Source organism: Dermacentor silvarum, chromosome 9, assembly GCF_013339745.2.
Source record: "Dermacentor silvarum isolate Dsil-2018 chromosome 9, BIME_Dsil_1.4, whole genome shotgun sequence".
NCBI classification, from domain to species: domain Eukaryota; kingdom Metazoa; phylum Arthropoda; class Arachnida; order Ixodida; family Ixodidae; genus Dermacentor; species Dermacentor silvarum.
In genome coordinates, this window is record NC_051162.1 from 64,675,139 (window position 1) to 64,682,327 (window position 7,189).

Here is a 7,189-nt window from a genome sequence, read left to right on the forward strand (position 1 = left end):
ATGAAGCGATCAAGAAGGACGGAAAAAATCACCTGTTCTTTATAAGCACGCCTAAGTGTGTGATACTAGCGCCGCTACTGTACTGTGAGAAATTGCTGTGGAGGTAAATAGGGCGAAGCCATTGAGGACTACATGTTTTACACAGCCCTATTCAGTTCATCTCAATGTTGATTCCCGGCATCATTGCATTGTACAATTCTCAAGTTCATGCTAATAAATGCAGCGGGAATGCCAACATACACATGCTGGTCTACTTGTTTTCAGAATTCCGTAATACAACACTGCTATAAGCTTATCTCGCTTTATCGTATACCAACAGGTAATAGTTGAGCGCCACGTACATGTGTGATGATGTTGTCACATGGAAGAAGAAAATTGTGTGGCATTATTCAAGCAAACTTTGGGACAGTCAACATTTAGTCCGACATTTAAATATTTTTCTTTCGTAATTCGGCCGAACTTCTCCGCTGCATAGCTGGTTTGAACATGTGGGTTTAACAGTGCAGGCGCTGCGTAGACAGCGTAGCTACTATTATTATGTTTATACAACGAAGTTTAAGATGCCATAGTTCTTCATTCACTAGGATTCTCATCAAGCCCACGTGGGGTAAAAAAAGTAAATACATTGGAATGACCACGGGGACAGTGCAAATTAACGCGCCTGAGTTTTCTTATATAGTGAAAAGAAAATATCTTGAGAAATTTCGTTTCGTCGTTTACTTTTGTTGCGATAGCAATTATATGGACCCTCAAAGCGCACTTCTGCCGTCGTGGTCGTCGCCTCCTGAGGTTCCGTGTAAAGTGCAAGGGCGATGTAATTGTCACCACACGCCGTATGCTGTATGTGCAAGTGAAACCGCGCGAGGGACGCGCGCTTTCCGAAGAGCGAACGCATGGCCAAACGCTTATCTTGCGACCAGGCGCAAGCGGTAATGGCGACTCACAATTTCCCACGCGAAAGGAGGAAAGCGGGAAGGCAGCGCGGGAGGGAGGGGGTGCGGCTTCTATTCTTCCAGCAACTGCGTACTTGTAGTTTCTGCCGCTGCGGGCTGTCGCTCGCACCATATCTTGAATGCGATCTCCAGACGGCTCTTACCTTTGTGTGTGCTGTGCTGTCGCCGCTCAGTTTCCATTGAAGCGATAGACCGCCTGAACCTTCGCTCGCTGCTGCAGCCGCGCTTGCTCGCGCCGGCGTTTTGACAGTGGTTGCCTGCGGTCGTCGAGTGTGATCTATTCACATTTGCTTGTGCGCACTGACACCATGCTTGTTATTTCACTTACTATGCGAATGAATCCAAGTTTATGCAGCCAATAAAAGTACCTATCATTACTCCGTATAGCTGTCTACTAATGTGCTATCGCAATTGCTGCTTTACCTTTTGGGCGAAACTACAACTTTTTATATTCCGTATTCAAATCATCATCGCTGCAACGTTCGGAAGCGTCCGGGTTAGTTGGTAGTGTAGAAGAAAAATGGTGTAAAATCTGAAAATAATTTGCCGAACTAATGATGCGACAAGCTTTGACACGTTATACAAACCGCTCTAAAAATGCATGAAGGAAATAACTGGAACCAGTGGCGCGTTTTACTTCCCTTAGCCTACACTTTGATTTTGCAAACATGCATTATGGTGCTCATTTGGTATTGCGACAATAAATTGCTTTATGGCAGCATTTCCAGTATGTCCGTTATTCGTTCTTGTCATAAGTATACACTCCTGAGACAATGCAGAGCTGTACTTTATTAAGTGTTGCCAGAGTTATACAGTTTCTGTGCTAGAACAACGTGTAATGGAACGACTTTGCAATAAGAGTGGCTTCTACTCACGCGTGCAACCATCCGCCCTTAAATTCACCTCACATCTTACGCTTGTGATTCCTATTACAAGAAATGCTTAGAAATATGAGAACACTCATCACTCATTTTTTAGCCTGCTTCGATGAGCTGTTGCATCACTTCAACGTCGTCACAATAAGATATGTAGCGTCAGTTTTTCTAGTAATTATCTGTCTAGCCCTGTTATTATTTTTCTCTGACATTGCGATGACTCACCAGTCTTGAAGTTACTTCGCCACTACACCCCACCCATTCATTATGCTATCGCCTATCCCACGGGCAGGTGTGTTAATAAACGAAATCTTTATACACTGGCGACTGTGTTGACCAGACTTTTACAATGTCGCGAAGAAAGAAAATGTGGCGCATATGCGAGGCAACTTGCTAAAGGCACCACGTTCCCATAGACAGAGAGGTGCCGCTAATATGCACTAATTGGTGAAGACTACCACCCCTCTTGAGTAGCTTGCCTGCTTTTGCTTTGCTGTGGACTTAAAGGTGGTACAGGCCCAATATTCTGCAAGGGCGGCAAATTTTTGTGAACAGACTGGTCTTACAAATGTCACAGCCAGGCTGATTACGAGCCCGACGAAGCCTGAGTCAGTGTCCCGGACATGCGTCAAAATATTCTTAATTAGCCCAGCCAGTACAGTGCTGTAAGCCAAGTGTACCACATGACGCACACGTAAGGAAGAAAAAGCAGTGATGAGTTCCTGTGAGCACACAAATTGCAATCCCCTTTGAACCAAAAAAAGAAATATATAGTACGCGCCTAGCGGAAGCCTTAGTTGAAGCTGCATCAACTATGCCAAAATAAAAATTACAAAGTTAAACAAGTGAAGGTCAGGCCTTTGCTGGAAAAAAATATTTTTGGCGCAAAGAAGTGAGAAAACCAAAAAGCCAATAGAATTTAGGACAATAACTGCACCTGCTCGAAAAACCGCAAACCTCACGCATGTGCACGAGGCTCACTTTGATAATAATTTACCGAAAATTCGGCCTCGAGCAGCGCTACATGACATAGTCATGTAAGCTGCCATCTGGTAATAATGCTCACAATTTTATTCAGAAAGGAACAATACTGCTGGCATGAGAAATGGTGCAATCATTGATTGGCAATCTCGAATAAAAGCACCACGGCAATCAGAAAGAAATGTCTCATTGCCGCAGGAGTGCCATGGCATGCATAAATAGTACTTATATCACAAATTACTCGGCTCTTTAATGAGGTAGCCGGCCAATATGTTCAAGCAATATAATAGCTTACACAAATGAACCTTTTGTCGTTTCCAGAAATGCCAGAACGGGACCTGCGTCAAAGAGGTACTGCCACCAAAGGAAACAAATCAGAAGGAAAAGGATCAGAAGGAAGAAAATCAGACCAGCAGCCCATTGACTAACCTCTCATCTTGCATTAAATTTTTGGATGCTTGCGGTTTTGTGGAGCGCTAACACTAGTGTGCAGCGCGTTTTGTGTAGTTGTACGCAAAGAAGTGCTACAAAAGAGCCTTATAGCAGTCATTTTTTAGTGCTGCCTTGGTTACTAATGTGTCGAAATTCCGCCTACAGAATCAGATCTTTATTTTATACGAAGCGCAACACTAAATATTACCCCACTTTGAATCAGAATCAGTATTTATTTAGTTATAAATTTCAGAACAATATCTGGCCAATCGGGCTCCACATTCTCAGTTTTACATGGAGTTTTCTTCCAGAAGAAAAATGAGCCGCAACATTCCGTTCATGTTCGCATCTTCCTCGCCTAACAGAATGCGGTACAGTTGGTACGGGGTCTTCTATTGAGGTCAGACCATGGGCTCCGACAGCAACATCATTTAGTCATTCGAGATAGTAAGATTTCGCCCGTAAGCCCTGTCAATTTTTTTTCTAGCCCATGCATAAAAGCCGGCCCGGTAGCTTAATTAGTGGTTATAGTGACTGCGCATCTAAACTCAAGATCGCAAGTTCAATCCAGGCCGCGGTATTCGATGGCGGTGAAAGAGAAACACACTCTTGTGCTGATATTTAGGTGCACGTTAAAAAACTCCAGCTGGTAAAAACTAAACTGAGTGCTGTCGTGTCTGACGGAAGGACAGCGCAACGGTGGAGCGAAAACAATACGGCTTTATTTAGCCATCAACTTAACAGCAACGAGCGAACTGCCTGGTTCAATGTTACAGGCATGAAAGCACGTGCCAGCTTGAATGCCGGCGCTTTTAAGCACAACCAAAAGGTGATAACGCTGCGCCGCCACCACAGCGCATGCCTAGCTGTGACGCCTTATCGCCTAGGCGCGCGACATATCAGTGCCTCATAATCATGTCGTGGTTTTGTCATGTAAAACCGTAGAATTTTACAAATACGAAAAAAAGAAGGTACCTATGTCCGTCGGCATTTCTTTTTTTTTTTTAGGGAGGTAAAAATGAAGTTGTTCTGGAGTCTGATTTCCCAGAAGAAGAAGCAATAAACTTTATTGAAAGAGCCGGCAGTTTGGTTTTGGTAGCCTCAGGTGGCGGCTCGAAGTCCTTGGACTCGGGCGGCATCCTCGGCTTGCCGGACGGCCCAGAGCTGGTCTTCCAGCTAATAACTGTTCAGGGCCGCCTCCCAGCGACGGCGACGGAGAAGGTCACCGGCGGCCCTTGCAGCCGGGGCGACGGTGGAAAGGAGCGAGCTCGAGGCTTTCTGTAACCTGGTAGCGCCTGACGGTATATATATGGACGCGTCGCGAATGTCGGCGGTTTCGGTACCGTTGTTTCCGGCACATTCACAAAGCATGCGTAGCAACGCTGCTCTGTGTCCGCACGCTTTACACGCGTCAGTCGGGTATAAGCTCGCGTAACAGTGGCGTAAGACGACCGGGCTAGGCTAACTGTGTGTTTGCAGTAAGCGTAAGGTTACGGTCTCGTTCCTGTTTAATTTAACGTGCGGTGGCGGGAATTTGCGCTTTTAGAGTCTGTAGTGTTAGGTGAGGTCTGTGAACGTGGTCCGGCGATCGCCCCACAGCCTTTGTGATTCTTGTTGTTGCTGCGCGTCTGTCCTAGTGTCTCGATTCGGCAAATCCGATGCCCCGCACTCGAGGGTGGAGGCGGCAGCCCCGTAATCTGCCACGGCTCGTCGAGTGAGACCTCGAGCCGCGGCGTGGGCCGTCTCGTTGCCCGCGAGCGGGACGTCGGTGTGTGCCGGGGTCCAGAGGAGGAAGACCGTAGAATTTTGTGGTGGCGAGGGCAACGTCGAGTCCCCGTCATCACAAATTTGGAGTGGGCATGCCACTTCCCGCGAGACGCGGCCGCGCGCGAAGCTTCGGACTGCCGCCGACGAGTCGCTGATCACGATCGCAGCGTTCGGCACCGCGGCGAGTGCTAGGGCTATCGCGGCTTCTTCTGCCGCCTCCGTGTGTCTCGTGGTCACCATGGCACTGGCGAGGCATTTGCGCGTGTGGTCTACAACCGCGATCGCGTGTGCGCTTCTTCCTTCCCCACATCGCGCGGCGTCTACGTGCACCGCCTCCTTACTATTACCAAACTTATTTTGAAGGTCGCCAACTCGTTTCTTGCGTCGCCCGACGTGGTGCGTCGGATGCATGTTCTTGGGAAGCGGCGGGACGATCAGGAAGTCGCGGACCGAGGCCGCAACCGCCGTTTCATCTCCATGCTGATTGTGGTACGTGATGCCAAGTGACTTGAGGGTGCGTCGACCCGTCGTTGATTTGCATAATGGTTCGTATTGCGCAACGGCGTGCGCATGGATTAATTCGTCGAGTGAGTTGTGAAGTCCGAGCTCTAGAAACTTTTCGGTGATTTCCCAGAAAAACAGGTGAATCGCTAACAGCGCGCTAAGCATCTGTCCCTACGTTTTCTTCTTGTCGCGTCGAAGTGGTCGGCTGCAAATGTGCGGCCTTAAGCTCACTGTATCTCCCTTCCGAAGTTTCGCGATCGTCAAAGGAGAACCAGAAATGGCCGCCAGCTAAGGATGGTTTGAAACGCCGCTTTGGAGACCTTCCGAACCGCTCACGGACACACTGCGCATCGGACGTGAAAGAGGAGAAACTATATTTTTGTTTTATAAGCAGATGGCTTTTTTCCCGCCAAGCGGTGATTTTTAAACGCTCTCCGAAGTCTCGGGATGGTCAAAGCAGAACGCAAAAATGTCCGCTCCGGAAACGGCGCGCGCACTTCGGGAGATCGCAGATATCGCGATTCCGCTGCCTCTGCGGCTGATCTTAACGATACATCAAATAGCAGCGAGTCAGAGGACGCTTGCTTTTCGTCGGACTTCGAGTCTGAAAGCGGAGACGACGCAAACCAGCCCGGAACATTGGTGGCCACAGCCTGGCACCTCCAACTGTAATGTTTTCAGTTAAATTTTTGTAGCGACATACCTATTTAATGAAAATTTCTTATTTTTTCAGAGATATTGCCTAATAGAAGGCAACACAATTTGTATATCTCATAATTTTTGTAACGTTTGTTTCTTAGTAGATACAAGCGTGTCTTTACAAATTTGTTCAATTTATTGCTCAATTTTGATTTTATCAATTTATATCTTTTTAAGACATAAATCTCGTTATTAAAATTTACATGCGTGAAAAGTTCATTCATTTTGCTCTCTGTTTATGTATTACATTAAATATTGAGTGCAACAGTTCCTTCAGAAAAAAAAGGCATCTGCCGTAACATACAAAAAGCTATTTTCCCCATAGTGGGGAAAGACTTAAGCGTACTAGAAGTTACAGCTTGACCCAGTCAAAAATTACAACAGCCTACAAGTCTGAAGCGATACGTTTTTTGGGCCTTAATGTATCAGGCTGACGGAGTAAGCCTGATGCTGTCGGCCTGATGGTGTCCGCCAGACGGTATCGGTTTGATGGTATCGGCCTGGTCGTATCGGCCTGTTGGTGTTGGCAGCTTGTTGGTGTGAGTTTGCTGATGCTGGCGCACGGTGGCATTTTGAATTATTGTGATCTGGTAACGCCAAAAAATAATGTAACAGAGCCACATATCTTTAGTGTTAACAAAAGAGAGCTTGATCTCTTTTGTTAACACTAAAGATATGTGGCTCTGTTACATTATTTTTTACTGTTTTACTGTTAATACTGTTTTTCACTACCATTGCAGCACTTCTGGAGTGCAAAATGTGGTACTGGTCATTCCTTTCAGTGCTATTTCTTGCATACCGTACAATATATAAAGTGAAAATGATATTTCTGCACTTGAAGTGCAATAAACCTGCTCCAGCTGCCCCCATAGTATCTAATTATTACCAGGAAATATCTCCGTGTTAGTACCAAAAGCAGCTGCACGTTTTATTTCAGAGAATATCCTACTATTTCAGTACGTATCACCCTATTTTGTT